Source organism: Elephas maximus, chromosome 20 (assembly GCF_024166365.1).
Source record: "Elephas maximus indicus isolate mEleMax1 chromosome 20, mEleMax1 primary haplotype, whole genome shotgun sequence".
Lineage (NCBI taxonomy): Eukaryota > Metazoa > Chordata > Mammalia > Proboscidea > Elephantidae > Elephas > Elephas maximus.
This window is the reverse complement of record NC_064838.1, coordinates 82295362-82312770: the sequence shown is the minus strand read 5'-3', so window position 1 is coordinate 82312770 and position 17409 is coordinate 82295362.

Sequence of the window (17409 nt, the reverse complement as noted above, 5' to 3'; positions counted from 1 at the left end):
GGCGAGGCATTTCTCCGGGGGAAAATGGCCCTTCGCGAAGGGCAGATCTGCCGAGCTCCTTGCGGGAAAGCGAAAGCAAAGGACGCTTTTCTCCCTCTAACCGCTTTCGTCAGAGGAACGGGGGAAGTCACAGTGTTCTTTCTCTCCCTGAGATACACACAATCTGACGTTGCCTCTGAGCTCCGTTGCTGGCAAGGAACTGAAACTGACATACATTCCTGTGGGGAAACACAGGGCTCTGCTAGGATTTCTCTAGGCAGTGTGTTTTCCCTGGGCCTCACTGTAGCAACACTATCTCGCCAGGGCAACACTGCATGGCACTTCCTCTGCCAGGAGAGAGCTGCTGCTTTGTAGTTTGTGCTGGGAAACCTTGCTTTGGCAAGTGCGAATTGACCGCATTCAGGCAGAAAGAAAAGAGAATAGCAAGAGGCCTTTTCTCCCCGGCTGCTCTGCCAAGCCCTTCCAGCTCAAACTATGTCGTTGCTCCTCTGGAAGGATCCCTGCACCGCGGCCTAGTTTTTCCGAAGAAGCCCTGCGTTTGCAAGAGCAAATGAGGAATTCGTGGCAGGAAAGAGGAAGGAAAGAAAGTTTCTCTCCCTCTGCCTGCTTTGCTCAGAGGACTGGATGAAGTCAGGGACTTCTCCCTTTCACTGAGAAACGTGCGGGCTGCTGTTGCCTGGGCGCTCTCTTCTTTGCAAAAGAGTCTGCAGTTCCACGCTTTGAACCGTGGAAAGGCGCCGGGCTCTGCTAAGATTTCCCGCGGCGCTTCGTTTGCCCCGGGCCAAAGCGAGCCTTCACAATAGCTGAACACTAACACTGCATACTCGTTCCACTTCCAGAACCGGGCTACGGCGAGGCAGTTCTACGGGGGAAAACGGCCCTTCGCGAAGGGCAGATCTGCCGAGCTCCTTGCGGGAAAGCGAAAGCAAAGGACGCTTTTCTCCCTCTAACCGCTTTCGTCAGAGGAACGGGGGAAGTCACAGTGTTCTTTCTCTCCCTGAGATACACACAATCTGACGTTGCCTCTGAGCTCTGTTGCTGGCAAGGAACTGAAAGTGACATACATTCCTGTGGGGAAACTCAGGGCTCTGCTAGGATTTCTCTAGGCAGTGTGTTTTCCCTGGGCCTCACTGTAGCAACACTATCTCGCCAGGGCAACACTGCATGGCACTTCCTCTGCCAGGAGAGAGCTGCTGCTTTGTAGTTTGTGCTGGGAAACCTTGCTTTGGCAAGTGCGAATTGACCGCATTCAGGCAGAAAGAAAAGAGAATAGCAAGAGGCCTTTTCTCCCCGGCTGCTCTGCCAAGCCCTTCCAGCTCAAACTATGTCGTTGCTCCTCTGGAAGGATCCCTGCACCGCGGCGTAGTTTTTCCGAAGAAGCCCTGCGTTTGCAAGAGCAAATGAGGAATTCGTGGCAGGAAAGAGGAAGGAAAGAAAGTTTCTCTCCCTCTGCCTGCTTTGCTCAGAGGACTGGATGAAGTCAGGGACTTCTCCCTTTCACTGAGAAACGTGCGGGCTGCTGTTGCCTGGGCGCTCTCTTCTTTGCAAAAGAGTCTGCAGTTCCACGCTTTGAACCGTGGAAAGGCGCCGGGCTCTGCTAAGATTTCCCCCGGCGCTTCGTTTGCCCCGGGCCAAAGCGAGCCTTCACAATAGCTGAACGCTAACACTGCATACTCGTTCCACTTCCAGAACCGGGCTACGGCGAGGCAGTTTTCCGGGGGAAAACGGCCCTTCGCGAAGGGCAGATCTGCCGAGCTCCTTGCGGGAAAGCGAAAGCAAAGGACGCTTTTCTCCCTCTAACCGCTTTCGTCAGAGGAACGGGGGAAGTCACAGTGTTCTTTCTCTCCCTGAGATACACACAATCTGACGTTGCCTCTGAGCTCCGTTGCTGGCAAGGAACTGAAAGTGACATACATTGCTCTGGGGAAACACAGGGCTCTGCTAGGATTTCTGTAGGCAGTGTGTTTTCCCTGGGCCTCACTGTAGCAACACTATCTCGCCAGGGCAACACTGCATGGCACTTCCTCTGCCAGGAGAGAGCTGCTGCTTTGTAGTTTGTGCTGCGAAACCTTGCTTTGGCAAGTGCCAATTGACCGCATTCAGGCAGAAAGAAAAGAGAATAGCAAGAGGCCTTTTCTCCCCGGCTGCTCTGCCAAGCCCTTCCAGCTCAAACTATGTCGTTGCTCCTCTGGAAGGATCCCTGCACCGCGGCGTAGTTTTTCCGAAGAAGCCCTGCGTTTGCAAGAGCAAATGAGGAATTCGTGGCAGGAAAGAGGAAGGAAAGAAAGTTTCTCTCCCTCTGCCTGCTTTGCTCAGAGGACTGGATGAAGTCAGGGACTTCTCCCTTTCACTGAGAAACGTGCGGGCTGCTGTTGCCTGGGCGCTCTCTTCTTTGCAAAAGAGTCTGCAGTTCCACGCTTTGAACCGTGGAAAGGCGCCGGGCTCTGCTAAGATTTCCCGCGGCGCTTCGTTTGCCCTGGGCAAAAGCGAGCCTTCACAATAGCTGAACGCTAACACTGCATACTCGTTCCACTTCCAGAACCGGGCTACGGCGAGGCAGTTCTCCGGGGGAAAACGGCCCTTCGCGAAGGGCAGATCTGCCGAGCTCCTTGCGGGAAAGCGAAAGCAAAGGACGCTTTTCTCCCTCTAACCGCTTTCGTCAGAGGAACGGGGGAAGTCACAGTGTTCTTTCTCTCCCTGAGATACACACAATCTGACGTTGCCTCTGAGCTCCGTTGCTGGCAAGGAACTGAAACTGACATACATTCCTGTGGGGAAACACAGGGCTCTGCTAGGATTTCTGTAGGCAGTGTGTTTTCCCTGGGCCTCACTGTAGCAACACTATCTCGCCAGGGCAACACTGCATGGCACTTCCTCTGCCAGGAGAGAGCTGCTGCTTTGTAGTTTGTGCTGGGAAAACTTGCTTTGGCAAGTGCGAATTGACCGCATTCAGGCAGAAAGAAAAGAGAATAGCAAGAGGCCTTTTCTCCCCGGCTGCTCTGCCAAGCCCTTCCAGCTCAAACTATGTCGTTGCTCCTCTGGAAGGATCCCTGCACCGCGGCCTAGTTTTTCCGAAGAAGCCCTGCGTTTGCAAGAGCAAATGAGGAATTCGTGGCAGGAAAGAGGAAGGAAAGAAAGTTTCTCTCCCTCTGCCTGCTTTGCTCAGAGGACTGGATGAAGTCAGGGACTTCTCCCTTTCACTGAGAAACGTGCGGGCTGCTGTTGCCTGGGCGCTCTCTTCTTTGCAAAAGAGTCTGCAGTTCCACGCTTTGAACCGTGGAAAGGCGCCGGGCTCTGCTAAGATTTCCCGCGGCGCTTCGTTTGCCCTGGGCCAAAGCGAGCCTTCACAATAGCTGAACCCTAACACTGCATACTCGTTCCACTTCCAGAACCGGGCTACGGCGAGGCAGTTCTCCGGGGGAAAACGGCCCTTCGCGAAGGGCAGATCTGCCGAGCTCCTTGCGGGAAAGCGAAAGCAAAGGACGCTTTTCTCCCTCTAACCGCTTTCGTCAGAGGAACGGGGGAAGTCACAGTGTTCTTTCTCTCCCTGAGATACACACAATCTGACGTTGCCTCTGAGCTCCGTTGCTGGCAAGGAACTGAAACTGACATACATTCCTGTGGGGAAACACAGGGCTCTGCTAGGATTTCTGTAGGCAGTGTGTTTTCCCTGGGCCTCACTCTAGCAACACTATCTCGCCAGGGCAACACTGCATGGCACTTCCTCTGCCAGGAGAGAGCTGCTGCTTTGTAGTTTGTGCTGGGAAAACTTGCTTTGGCAAGTGCGAATTGACCGCATTCAGGCAGAAAGAAAAGAGAATAGCAAGAGGCCTTTTCTCCCCGGCTGCTCTGCCAAGCCCTTCCAGCTCAAACTATGTCGTTGCTCCTCTGGAAGGATCCCTGCACCGCGGCCTAGTTTTTCCGAAGAAGCCCTGCGTTTGCAAGAGCAAATGAGGAATTCGTGGCAGGAAAGAGGAAGGAAAGAAAGTTTCTCTCCCTCTGCCTGCTTTGCTCAGAGGACTGGATGAAGTCAGGGACTTCTCCCTTTCACTGAGAAACGTGCGGGCTGCTGTTGCCTGGGCGCTCTCTTCTTTGCAAAAGACTCTGCAGTTCCACGCTTTGAACCGTGGAAAGGCGCCGGGCTCTGCTAAGATTTCCCCCGGCGCTTCCTTTGCCCTGGGCCAAAGCGAGCCTTCACAATAGCTGAACGCTAACACTGCATACTCGTTCCACTTCCAGAACCGGGCTACGGCGAGGCAGTTCTCAGGGGAAAACGGCCCTTCGCGAAGGGCAGATCTGCCGAGCTCCTTGCGGGAAAGCGAAAGCAAAGGACGCTTTTCTCCCTCTAACCGCTTTCGTCAGAGGAACGGGGGAAGTCACAGTGTTCTTTCTCTCCCTGAGATACACACAATCTGACGTTGCCTCTGAGCTCCGTTGCTGGCAAGGAACTGAAACTGACATACATTCCTGTGGGGAAACACAGGGCTCTGCTAGGATTTCTCTAGGCAGTGTGTTTTCCCTGGGCCTCACTGTAGCAACACTATGTCGCCAGGGCAACACTGCATGGCACTTCCTCTGCCAGGAGAGAGCTGCTGCTTTGTAGTTTGTGCTGGGAAACCTTGCTTTGGCAAGTGCGAATTGACCGCATTCAGGCAGAAAGAAAAGAGAATAGCAAGAGGCCTTTTCTCCCCGGCTGCTCTGCCAAGCCCTTCCAGCTCAAACTATGTCGTTGCTCCTCTGGAAGGATCCCTGCACCGCGGCCTAGTTTTTCCGAAGAAGCCCTGCGTTTGCAAGAGCAAATGAGGAATTCGTGGCAGGAAAGAGGAAGGAAAGAAAGTTTCTCTCCCTCTGCCTGCTTTGCTCAGAGGACTGGATGAAGTCAGGGACTTCTCCCTTTCACTGAGAAACGTGCGGGCTGCTGTTGCCTGGGCGCTCTCTTCTTTGCAAAAGAGTCTGCAGTTCCACGCTTTGAACCGTGGAAAGGCGCCGGGCTCTGCTAAGATTTCCCGCGGCGCTTCGTTTGCCCCGGGCCAAAGCGAGCCTTCACAATAGCTGAACACTAACACTGCATACTCGTTCCACTTCCAGAACCGGGCTACGGCGAGGCAGTTCTCCGGGGGAAAACGGCCCTTCGCGAAGGGCAGATCTGCCGAGCTCCTTGCGGGAAAGCGAAAGCAAAGGACGCTTTTCTCCCTCTAACCGCTTTCGTCAGAGGAACGGGGGAAGTCACAGTGTTCTTTCTCTCCCTGAGATACACACAATCTGACGTTGCCTCTGAGCTCCGTTGCTGGCAAAGAACTGAAAGGGACATACATTCCTGTGGGGAAACACAGGGCTTTGCTAGGATTTCTCTAGGCAGTGTGTTTTCCCTGGGCCTCACTGTAGCAACACTATCTCGCCAGGGCAACACTGCATGGCACTTCCTCTGACAGGAGAGAGCTGCTGCTTTGTAGTTTGTGCTGCGAAACCTTGCTTTGGCAAGTGCGAATTGACCGCATTCAGGCAGAAAGAAAAGAGAATAGCAAGAGGCCTTTTCTCCCCGGCTGCTCTGCCAAGCCCTTCCAGCTCAAACTATGTCGTTGCTCCTCTGGAAGGATCCCTGCACCGCGGCCTAGTTTTTCCGAAGAAGCCCTGCGTTTGCAAGAGCAAATGAGGAATTCGTGGCAGGAAAGAGGAAGGAAAGAAAGTTTCTCTCCCTCTGCCTGCTTTGCTCAGAGGACTGGATGAAGTCAGGGACTTCTCCCTTTCACTGAGAAACGTGCGGGCTGCTGTTGCCTGGGCGCTCTCTTCTTTGCAAAAGACTCTGCAGTTCCACGCTTTGAACCGTGGAAAGGCGCCGGGCTCTGCTAAGATTTCCCCCGGCGCTTCCTTTGCCCTGGGCCAAAGCGAGCCTTCACAATAGCTGAACGCTAACACTGCATACTCGTTCCACTTCCAGAACCGGGCTACGGCGAGGCAGTTCTCAGGGGAAAACGGCCCTTCGCGAAGGGCAGATCTGCCGAGCTCCTTGCGGGAAAGCGAAAGCAAAGGACGCTTTTCTCCCTCTAACCGCTTTCGTCAGAGGAACGGGGGAAGTCACAGTGTTCTTTCTCTCCCTGAGATACACACAATCTGACGTTGCCTCTGAGCTCCGTTGCTGGCAAGGAACTGAAACTGACATACATTCCTGTGGGGAAACACAGGGCTCTGCTAGGATTTCTCTAGGCAGTGTGTTTTCCCTGGGCCTCACTGTAGCAACACTATCTCGCCAGGGCAACACTGCATGGCACTTCCTCTGCCAGGAGAGAGCTGCTGCTTTGTAGTTTGTGCTGGGAAACCTTGCTTTGGCAAGTGCGAATTGACCGCATTCAGGCAGAAAGAAAAGAGAATAGCAAGAGGCCTTTTCTCCCCGGCTGCTCTGCCAAGCCCTTCCAGCTCAAACTATGTCGTTGCTCCTCTGGAAGGATCCCTGCACCGCGGCCTAGTTTTTCCGAAGAAGCCCTGCGTTTGCAAGAGCAAATGAGGAATTCGTGGCAGGAAAGAGGAAGGAAAGAAAGTTTCTCTCCCTCTGCCTGCTTTGCTCAGAGGACTGGATGAAGTCAGGGACTTCTCCCTTTCACTGAGAAACGTGCGGGCTGCTGTTGCCTGGGCGCTCTCTTCTTTGCAAAAGAGTCTGCAGTTCCACGCTTTGAACCGTGGAAAGGCGCCGGGCTCTGCTAAGATTTCCCGCGGCGCTTCGTTTGCCCCGGGCCAAAGCGAGCCTTCACAATAGCTGAACACTAACACTGCATACTCGTTCCACTTCCAGAACCGGGCTACGGCGAGGCAGTTCTACGGGGGAAAACGGCCCTTCGCGAAGGGCAGATCTGCCGAGCTCCTTGCGGGAAAGCGAAAGCAAAGGACGCTTTTCTCCCTCTAACCGCTTTCGTCAGAGGAACGGGGGAAGTCACAGTGTTCTTTCTCTCCCTGAGATACACACAATCTGACGTTGCCTCTGAGCTCCGTTGCTGGCAAAGAACTGAAAGGGACATACATTCCTGTGGGGAAACACAGGGCTTTGCTAGGATTTCTCTAGGCAGTGTGTTTTCCCTGGGCCTCACTGTAGCAACACTATGTCGCCAGGGCAACACTGCATGGCACTTCCTCTGCCAGGAGAGAGCTGCTGCTTTGTAGTTTGTGCTGGGAAACCTTGCTTTGGCAAGTGCGAATTGACCGCATTCAGGCAGAAAGAAAAGAGAATAGCAAGAGGCCTTTTCTCCCCGGCTGCTCTGCCAAGCCCTTCCAGCTCAAACTATGTCGTTGCTCCTCTGGAAGGATCCCTGCACCGCGGCCTAGTTTTTCCGAAGAAGCCCTGCGTTTGCAAGAGCAAATGAGGAATTCGTGGCAGGAAAGAGGAAGGAAAGAAAGTTTCTCTCCCTCTGCCTGCTTTGCTCAGAGGACTGGATGAAGTCAGGGACTTCTCCCTTTCACTGAGAAACGTGCGGGCTGCTGTTGCCTGGGCGCTCTCTTCTTTGCAAAAGAGTCTGCAGTTCCACGCTTTGAACCGTGGAAAGGCGCCGGGCTCTGCTAAGATTTCCCGCGGCGCTTCGTTTGCCCCGGGCCAAAGCGAGCCTTCACAATAGCTGAACACTAACACTGCATACTCGTTCCACTTCCAGAACCGGGCTACGGCGAGGCAGTTCTCCGGGGGAAAACGGCCCTTCGCGAAGGGCAGATCTGCCGAGCTCCTTGCGGGAAAGCGAAAGCAAAGGACGCTTTTCTCCCTCTAACCGCTTTCGTCAGAGGAACGGGGGAAGTCACAGTGTTCTTTCTCTCCCTGAGATACACACAATCTGACGTTGCCTCTGAGCTCCGTTGCTGGCAAAGAACTGAAAGTGACATACATTCCTGTGGGGAAACACAGGGCTTTGCTAGGATTTCTCTAGGCAGTGTGTTTTCCCTGGGCCTCACTGTAGCAACACTATCTCGCCAGGGCAACACTGCATGGCACTTCCTCTGACAGGAGAGAGCTGCTGCTTTGTAGTTTGTGCTGCGAAACCTTGCTTTGGCAAGTGCGAATTGACCGCATTCAGGCAGAAAGAAAAGAGAATAGCAAGAGGCCTTTTCTCCCCGGCTGCTCTGCCAAGCCCTTCCAGCTCAAACTATGTCGTTGCTCCTCTGGAAGGATCCCTGCACCGCGGCCTAGTTTTTCCGAAGAAGCCCTGCGTTTGCAAGAGCAAATGAGGAATTCGTGGCAGGAAAGAGGAAGGAAAGAAAGTTTCTCTCCCTCTGCCTGCTTTGCTCAGAGGACTGGATGAAGTCAGGGACTTCTCCCTTTCACTGAGAAACGTGCGGGCTGCTGTTGCCTGGACGCTCTCTTCTTTGCAAAAGAGTCTGCAGTTCCACGCTTTGAACCGTGGAAAGGCGCCGGGCTCTGCTAAGATTTCCCCCGGCGCTTCCTTTGCCCTGGGCCAAAGCGAGCCTTCACAATAGCTGAACGCTAACACTGCATACTCGTTCCACTTCCAGAACCGGGCTACGGCGAGGCAGTTCTCCGGGGGAAAACGGCCCTTCGCGAAGGGCAGATCTGCCGAGCTCCTTGCGGGAAAGCGAAAGCAAAGGACGCTTTTCTCCCTCTAACCGCTTTCGTCAGAGGAACGGGGGAAGTCACAGTGTTCTTTCTCTCCCTGAGATACACACAATCTGACGTTGCCTCTGAGCTCCGTTGCTGGCAAGGAACTGAAAGTGACATACATTCCTGTGGGGAAACTCAGGGCTCTGCTAGGATTTCTCTAGGCAGTGTGTTTTCCCTGGGCCTCACTGTAGCAACACTATCTCGCCAGGGCAACACTGCATGGCACTTCCTCTGCCAGGAGAGAGCTGCTGCTTTGTAGTTTGTGCTGGGAAACCTTGCTTTGGCAAGTGCGAATTGACCGCATTCAGGCAGAAAGAAAAGAGAATAGCAAGAGGCCTTTTCTCCCCGGCTGCTCTGCCAAGCCCTTCCAGCTCAAACTATGTCGTTGCTCCTCTGGAAGGATCCCTGCACCGCGGCCTAGTTTTTCCGAAGAAGCCCTGCGTTTGCAAGAGCAAATGAGGAATTCGTGGCAGGAAAGAGGAAGGAAAGAAAGTTTCTCTCCCTCTGCCTGCTTTGCTCAGAGGACTGGATGAAGTCAGGGAGTTCTCCCTTTCACTGAGAAACGTGCGGGCTGCTGTTGCCTGGGCGCTCTCTTCTTTGCAAAAGAGTCTGCAGTTCCACGCTTTGAACCGTGGAAAGGCGCCGGGCTCTGCTAAGATTTCCCCCGGCGCTTCGTTTGCCCTGGGCAAAAGCGAGCCTTCACAATAGCTGAACGCTAACACTGCATACTCGTTCCACTTCCAGAACCGGGCTACGGCGAGGCAGTTCTCCGGGGGAAAACGGCCCTTCGCGAAGGGCAGATCTGCCGAGCTCCTTGCGGGAAAGCGAAAGCAAAGGACGCTTTTCTCCCTCTAACCGCTTTCGTCAGAGGAACGGGGGAAGTCACAGTGTTCTTTCTCTCCCTGAGATACACACAATCTGACGTTGCCTCTGAGCTCCGTTGCTGGCAAGGAACTGAAACTGACATACATTCCTGTGGGGAAACACAGGGCTCTGCTAGGATTTCTCTAGGCAGTGTGTTTTCCCTGGGCCTCACTGTAGCAACACTATCTCGCCTGGGCAACACTGCATGGCACTTCCTCTGCCAGGAGACAGCTGCTGCTTTGTAGTTTGTGCTTGGAAACCTTGCTTTGGCAAGTGCGAATTGACCGCATTCAGGCAGAAAGAAAAGAGAATAGCAAGAGGCCTTTTCTCCCCGGCTGCTCTGCCAAGCCCTTCCAGCTCAAACTATGTCGTTGCTCCTCTGGAAGGATCCCTGCACCGCGGCCTAGTTTTTCCGAAGAAGCCCTGCGTTTGCAAGAGCAAATGAGGAATTCGTGGCAGGAAAGAGGAAGGAAAGAAAGTTTCTCTCCCTCTGCCTGCTTTGCTCAGAGGACTGGATGAAGTCAGGGACTTCTCCCTTTCACTGAGAAACGTGCGGGCTGCTGTTGCCTGGGCGCTCTCTTCTTTGCAAAAGAGTCTGCAGTTCCACGCTTTGAACCGTGGAAAGGCGCCGGGCTCTGCTAAGATTTCCCCCGGCGCTTCGTTTGCCCTGGGCCAAAGCGAGCCTTCACAATAGCTGAACGCTAACACTGCATACTCGTTCCACTTCCAGAACCGGGCTACGGCGAGGCATTTCTCCGGGGGAAAATGGCCCTTCGCGAAGGGCAGATCTGCCGAGCTCCTTGCGGGAAAGCGAAAGCAAAGGACGCTTTTCTCCCTCTAACCGCTTTCGTCAGAGGAACGGGGGAAGTCACAGTGTTCTTTCTCTCCCTGAGATACACACAATCTGACGTTGCCTCTGAGCTCCGTTGCTGGCAAGGAACTGAAACTGACATACATTCCTGTGGGGAAACACAGGGCTCTGCTAGGATTTCTGTAGGCAGTGTGTTTTCCCTGGGCCTCACTGTAGCAACACTATCTCGCCAGGGCAACACTGCATGGCACTTCCTCTGCCAGGAGAGAGCTGCTGCTTTGTAGTTTGTGCTGGGAAACCTTGCTTTGGCAAGTGCGAATTGACCGCATTCAGGCAGAAAGAAAAGAGAATAGCAAGAGGCCTTTTCTCCCCGGCTGCTCTGCCAAGCCCTTCCAGCTCAAACTATGTCGTTGCTCCTCTGGAAGGATCCCTGCACCGCGGCGTAGTTTTTCCGAAGAAGCCCTGCGTTTGCAAGAGCAAATGAGGAATTCGTGGCAGGAAAGAGGAAGGAAAGAAAGTTTCTCTCCCTCTGCCTGCTTTGCTCAGAGGACTGGATGAAGTCAGGGACTTCTCCCTTTCACTGAGAAACGTGCGGGCTGCTGTTGCCTGGGCGCTCTCTTCTTTGCAAAAGAGTCTGCAGTTCCACGCTTTGAACCGTGGAAAGGCGCCGGGCTCTGCTAAGATTTCCCGCGGCGCTTCGTTTGCCCTGGGCAAAAGCGAGCCTTCACAATAGCTGAACGCTAACACTGCATACTCGTTCCACTTCCAGAACCGGGCTACGGCGAGGCAGTTCTCCGGGGGAAAACGGCCCTTCGCGAAGGGCAGATCTGCCGAGCTCCTTGCGGGAAAGCGAAAGCAAAGGACGCTTTTCTCCCTCTAACCGCTTTCGTCAGAGGAACGGGGGAAGTCACAGTGTTCTTTCTCTCCCTGAGATACACACAATCTGACGTTGCCTCTGAGCTCCGTTGCTGGCAAGGAACTGAAACTGACATACATTCCTGTGGGGAAACACAGGGCTCTGCTAGGATTTCTGTAGGCAGTGTGTTTTCCCTGGGCCTCACTGTAGCAACACTATCTCGCCAGGGCAACACTGCATGGCACTTCCTCTGCCACGAGGGAGCTGCTGCTTTGTAGATTGTGCTTGGAAACCTTGCTTTGGCAAGTGCGAATTGACCGCATTCAGGCAGAAAGAAAAGAGAATAGCAAGAGGCCTTTTCTCCCCGGCTGCTCTGCCAAGCCCTTCCAGCTCAAACTATGTCGTTGCTCCTCTGGAAGGATCCCTGCACCGCGGCGTAGTTTTTCCGAAGAAGCCCTGCGTTTGCAAGAGCAAATGAGGAATTCGTGGCAGGAAAGAGGAAGGAAAGAAAGTTTCTCTCCCTCTGCCTGCTTTGCTCAGAGGACTGGATGAAGTCAGGGACTTCTCCCTTTCACTGAGAAACGTGCGGGCTGCTGTTGCCTGGGCGCTCTCTTCTTTGCAAAAGAGTCTGCAGTTCCACGCTTTGAACCGTGGAAAGGCGCCGGGCTCGGCTAAGATTTCCCCCGGCGCTTCGTTTGCCCTGGGCCAAAGCGAGCCTTCACAATAGCTGAACCCTAACACTGCATACTCGTTCCACTTCCAGAACCGGGCTACGGCGAGGCAGTTCTCCGGGGGAAAACGGCCCTTCGCGAAGGGCAGATCTGCCGAGCTCCTTGCGGGAAAGCGAAAGCAAAGGACGCTTTTCTCCCTCTAACCGCTTTCGTCAGAGGAACGGGGGAAGTCACAGTGTTCTTTCTCTCCCTGAGATACACACAATCTGACGTTGCCTCTGAGCTCCGTTGCTGGCAAGGAACTGAAACTGACATACATTCCTGTGGGGAAACACAGGGCTCTGCTAGGATTTCTGTAGGCAGTGTGTTTTCCCTGGGCCTCACTGTAGCAACACTATCTCGCCAGGGCAACACTGCATGGCACTTCCTCTGCCAGGAGAGAGCTGCTGCTTTGTAGTTTGTGCTGGGAAACCTTGCTTTGGCAAGTGCGAATTGACCGCATTCAGGCAGAAAGAAAAGAGAATAGCAAGAGGCCTTTTCTCCCCGGCTGCTCTGCCAAGCCCTTCCAGCTCAAACTATGTCGTTGCTCCTCTGGAAGGATCCCTGCACCGCGGCCTAGTTTTTCCGAAGAAGCCCTGCGTTTGCAAGAGCAAATGAGGAATTCGTGGCAGGAAAGAGGAAGGAAAGAAAGTTTCTCTCCCTCTGCCTGCTTTGCTCAGAGGACTGGATGAAGTCAGGGACTTCTCCGTTTCACTGAGAAACGTGCGGGCTGCTGTTGCCTGGGCGCTCTCTTCTTTGCAAAAGAGTCTGCAGTTCCACGCTTTGAACCGTGGAAAGGCGCCGGGCTCTGCTAAGATTTCCCGCGGCGCTTCGTTTGCCCTGGGCAAAAGCGAGCCTTCACAATAGCTGAACGCTAACACTGCATACTCGTTCCACTTCCAGAACCGGGCTACGGCGAGGCAGTTCTCCGGGGGAAAACGGCCCTTCGCGAAGGGCAGATCTGCCGAGCTCCTTGCGGGAAAGCGAAAGCAAAGGACGCTTTTCTCCCTCTAACCGCTTTCGTCAGAGGAACGGGGGAAGTCACAGTGTTCTTTCTCTCCCTGAGATACACACAATCTGACGTTGCCTCTGAGCTCCGTTGCTGGCAAGGAACTGAAACTGACATACATTCCTGTGGGGAAACACAGGGCTCTGCTAGGATTTCTGTAGGCAGTGTGTTTTCCCTGGGCCTCACTGTAGCAACACTATCTCGCCAGGGCAACACTGCATGGCACTTCCTCTGCCACGAGAGAGCTGCTGCTTTGTAGATTGTGCTTGGAAACCTTGCTTTGGCAAGTGCGAATTGACCGCATTCAGGCAGAAAGAAAAGAGAATAGCAAGAGGCCTTTTCTCCCCGGCTGCTCTGCCAAGCCCTTCCAGCTCAAACTATGTCGTTGCTCCTCTGGAAGGATCCCTGCACCGCGGCGTAGTTTTTCCGAAGAAGCCCTGCGTTTGCAAGAGCAAATGAGGAATTCGTGGCAGGAAAGAGGAAGGAAAGAAAGTTTCTCTCCCTCTGCCTGCTTTGCTCAGAGGACTGGATGAAGTCAGGGACTTCTCCCTTTCACTGAGAAACGTGCGGGCTGCTGTTGCCTGGGCGCTCTCTTCTTTGCAAAAGAGTCTGCAGTTCCACGCTTTGAACCGTGGAAAGGCGCCGGGCTCGGCTAAGATTTCCCCCGGCGCTTCGTTTGCCCTGGGCCAAAGCGAGCCTTCACAATAGCTGAACCCTAACACTGCATACTCGTTCCACTTCCAGAACCGGGCTACGGCGAGGCAGTTCTCCGGGGGAAAACGGCCCTTCGCGAAGGGCAGATCTGCCGAGCTCCTTGCGGGAAAGCGAAAGCAAAGGACGCTTTTCTCCCTCTAACCGCTTTCGTCAGAGGAACGGGGGAAGTCACAGTGTTCTTTCTCTCCCTGAGATACACACAATCTGACGTTGCCTCTGAGCTCCGTTGCTGGCAAGGAACTGAAACTGACATACATTCCTGTGGGGAAACACAGGGCTCTGCTAGGATTTCTGTAGGCAGTGTGTTTTCCCTGGGCCTCACTGTAGCAACACTATCTCGCCAGGGCAACACTGCATGGCACTTCCTCTGCCAGGAGAGAGCTGCTGCTTTGTAGTTTGTGCTGGGAAACCTTGCTTTGGCAAGTGCGAATTGACCGCATTCAGGCAGAAAGAAAAGAGAATAGCAAGAGGCCTTTTCTCCCCGGCTGCTCTGCCAAGCCCTTCCAGCTCAAACTATGTCGTTGCTCCTCTGGAAGGATCCCTGCACCGCGGCCTAGTTTTTCCGAAGAAGCCCTGCGTTTGCAAGAGCAAATGAGGAATTCGTGGCAGGAAAGAGGAAGGAAAGAAAGTTTCTCTCCCTCTGCCTGCTTTGCTCAGAGGACTGGATGAAGTCAGGGACTTCTCCCTTTCACTGAGAAACGTGCGGGCTGCTGTTGCCTGGGCGCTCTCTTCTTTGCAAAAGAGTCTGCAGTTCCACGCTTTGAACCGTGGAAAGGCGCCGGGCTCTGCTAAGATTTCCCGCGGCGCTTCGTTTGCCCTGGGCAAAAGCGAGCCTTCACAATAGCTGAACGCTAACACTGCATACTCGTTCCACTTCCAGAACCGGGCTACGGCGAGGCAGTTCTCCGGGGGAAAACGGCCCTTCGCGAAGGGCAGATCTGCCGAGCTCCTTGCGGGAAAGCGAAAGCAAAGGACGCTTTTCTCCCTCTAACCGCTTTCGTCAGAGGAACGGGGGAAGTCACAGTGTTCTTTCTCTCCCTGAGATACACACAATCTGACGTTGCCTCTGAGCTCCGTTGCTGGCAAGGAACTGAAACTGACATACATTCCTGTGGGGAAACACAGGGCTCTGCTAGGATTTCTCTAGGCAGTGTGTTTTCCCTGGGCCTCACTGTAGCAACACTATCTCGCCAGGGCAACACTGCATGGCACTTCCTCTGCCACGAGAGAGCTGCTGCTTTGTAGTTTGTGCTTGGAAACCTTGCTTTGGCAAGTGCGAATTGACCGCATTCAGGCAGAAAGAAAAGAGAATAGCAAGAGGCCTTTTCTCCCCGGCTGCTCTGCCAAGCCCTTCCAGCTCAAACTATGTCGTTGCTCCTCTGGAAGGATCCCTGCACCGCGGCCTAGTTTTTCCGAAGAAGCCCTGCGTTTGCAAGAGCAAATGAGGAATTCGTGGCAGGAAAGAGGAAGGAAAGAAAGTTTCTCTCCCTCTGCCTGCTTTGCTCAGAGGACTGGATGAAGTCAGGGACTTCTCCCTTTCACTGAGAAACGTGCGGGCTGCTGTTGCCTGGGCGCTCTCTTCTTTGCAAAAGAGTCTGCAGTTCCACGCTTTGAACCGTGGAAAGGCGCCGGGCTCGGCTAAGATTTCCCCCGGCGCTTCGTTTGCCCTGGGCCAAAGCGAGCCTTCACAATAGCTGAACCCTAACACTGCATACTCGTTCCACTTCCAGAACCGGGCTACGGCGAGGCAGTTCTCCGGGGGAAAACGGCCCTTCGCGAAGGGCAGATCTGCCGAGCTCCTTGCGGGAAAGCGAAAGCAAAGGACGCTTTTCTCCCTCTAACCGCTTTCGTCAGAGGAACGGGGGAAGTCACAGTGTTCTTTCTCTCCCTGAGATACACACAATCTGACGTTGCCTCTGAGCTCCGTTGCTGGCAAGGAACTGAAACTGACATACATTCCTGTGGGGAAACACAGGGCTCTGCTAGGATTTCTGTAGGCAGTGTGTTTTCCCTGGGCCTCACTGTAGCAACACTATCTCGCCAGGGCAACACTGCATGGCACTTCCTCTGCCAGGAGAGAGCTGCTGCTTTGTAGTTTGTGCTGGGAAACCTTGCTTTGGCAAGTGCGAATTGACCGCATTCAGGCAGAAAGAAAAGAGAATAGCAAGAGGCCTTTTCTCCCCGGCTGCTCTGCCAAGCCCTTCCAGCTCAAACTATGTCGTTGCTCCTCTGGAAGGATCCCTGCACCGCGGCCTAGTTTTTCCGAAGAAGCCCTGCGTTTGCAAGAGCAAATGAGGAATTCGTGGCAGGAAAGAGGAAGGAAAGAAAGTTTCTCTCCCTCTGCCTGCTTTGCTCAGAGGACTGGATGAAGTCAGGGACTTCTCCCTTTCACTGAGAAACGTGCGGGCTGCTGTTGCCTGGGCGCTCTCTTCTTTGCAAAAGAGTCTGCAGTTCCACGCTTTGAACCGTGGAAAGGCGCCGGGCTCTGCTAAGATTTCCCGCGGCGCTTCGTTTGCCCTGGGCCAAAGCGAGCCTTCACAATAGCTGAACGCTAACACTGCATACTCGTTCCACTTCCAGAACCGGGCTACGGCGAGGCAGTTCTCCGGGGGAAAACGGCCCTTCGCGAAGGGCAGATCTGCCGAGCTCCTTGCGGGAAAGCGAAAGCAAAGGACGCTTTTCTCCCTCTAACCGCTTTCGTCAGAGGAACGGGGGAAGTCACAGTGTTCTTTCTCTCCCTGAGATACACACAATCTGACGTTGCCTCTGAGCTCCGTTGCTGGCAAGGAACTGAAACTGACATACATTCCTGTGGGGAAACACAGGGCTCTGCTAGGATTTCTGTAGGCAGTGTGTTTTCCCTGGGCCTCACTGTAGCAACACTATCTCGCCAGGGCAACACTGCATGGCACTTCCTCTGCCACGAGAGAGCTGCTGCTTTGTAGATTGTGCTTGGAAACCTTGCTTTGGCAAGTGCGAATTGACCGCATTCAGGCAGAAAGAAAAGAGAATAGCAAGAGGCCTTTTCTCCCCGGCTGCTCTGCCAAGCCCTTCCAGCTCAAACTATGTCGTTGCTCCTCTGGAAGGATCCCTGCACCGCGGCGTAGTTTTTCCGAAGAAGCCCTGCGTTTGCAAGAGCAAATGAGGAATTCGTGGCAGGAAAGAGGAAGGAAAGAAAGTTTCTCTCCCTCTGCCTGCTTTGCTCAGAGGACTGGATGAAGTCAGGGACTTCTCCCTTTCACTGAGAAACGTGCGGGCTGCTGTTGCCTGGGCGCTCTCTTCTTTGCAAAAGAGTCTGCAGTTCCACGCTTTGAACCGTGGAAAGGCGCCGGGCTCTGCTAAGATTTCCCGCGGCGCTTCGTTTGCCCTGGGCCAAAGCGAGCCTTCACAATAGCTGAACCCTAACACTGCATACTCGTTCCACTTCCAGAACCGGGCTACGGCGAGGCAGTTCTCCGGGGGAAAACGGCCCTTCGCGAAGGGCAGATCTGCCGAGCTCCTTGCGGGAAAGCGAAAGCAAAGGACGCTTTTCTCCCTCTAACCGCTTTCGTCAGAGGAACGGGGGAAGTCACAGTGTTCTTTCTCTCCCTGAGATACACACAATCTGACGTTGCCTCTGAGCTCCGTTGCTGGCAAGGAACTGAAACTGACATACATTCCTGTGGGGAAACACAGGGCTCTGCTAGGATTTCTGTAGGCAGTGTGTTTTCCCTGGGCCTCACTGTAGCAACACTATCTCGCCAGGGCAACACTGCATGGCACTTCCTCTGCCAGGAGAGAGCTGCTGCTTTGTAGTTTGTGCTGGGAAACCTTGCTTTGGCAAGTGCGAATTGACCGCATTCAGGCAGAAAG